Here is a 681-nt window from a genome sequence, read left to right on the forward strand (position 1 = left end):
TTTCGCTTATATCGTTTGGCTCCTACAACACTGACGTTTGATGTGCAGCGACCTCGTTTCCCAACTTTTCCCTTTTTGGTTGTTACCACCTAATTACGAGTATTGCAGAGATGAGGGTTAGCAGACTCGTGTACGATAGCTCGCCATATCACGGTAAGGTCAGGTTTACTCACTAAAGCGATCAGGTATCTCTGAGGCGCAGGAAAATCATTAGCTATGCATCCAAGTTGCATCAATACATTTCAAACAGTTTTGACTTAATCCATCCAATCCATCCGTATTTACAGCATCATATGCACATTATTAAGATTAATTCGTCCCAACTAAGCATGACCCACGTCCACTGCCATCCAATATTCATATGTTCGTTATCAAATCGTTTAATCTAATTGAAAGCACTTCACAAAATCACTGTCATTTGAGGAGATGCTAGACGCACCCTTGCTTCGAAATGTGCAATTGACTATATAACCCTGTCTGAAGCACTCAGTCCAAGCAATCGATTGTTCATTGGAGACATATTTAAGGTCGCTCCTTCTTACATAAACAACAAAAGCTTGAGGAAAAATGTCACAGAAATCAATAGAGACATTTGTATTGTAATTGGTAGGGTAAACAATGCATTTCGCTAATGAGATTACGTTACCCAATGGCAGCAGGTTCTCCATAAATTCAGTTCCA

Source organism: Hermetia illucens, chromosome 1, assembly GCF_905115235.1.
Source record: "Hermetia illucens chromosome 1, iHerIll2.2.curated.20191125, whole genome shotgun sequence".
Lineage (NCBI taxonomy): Eukaryota > Metazoa > Arthropoda > Insecta > Diptera > Stratiomyidae > Hermetia > Hermetia illucens.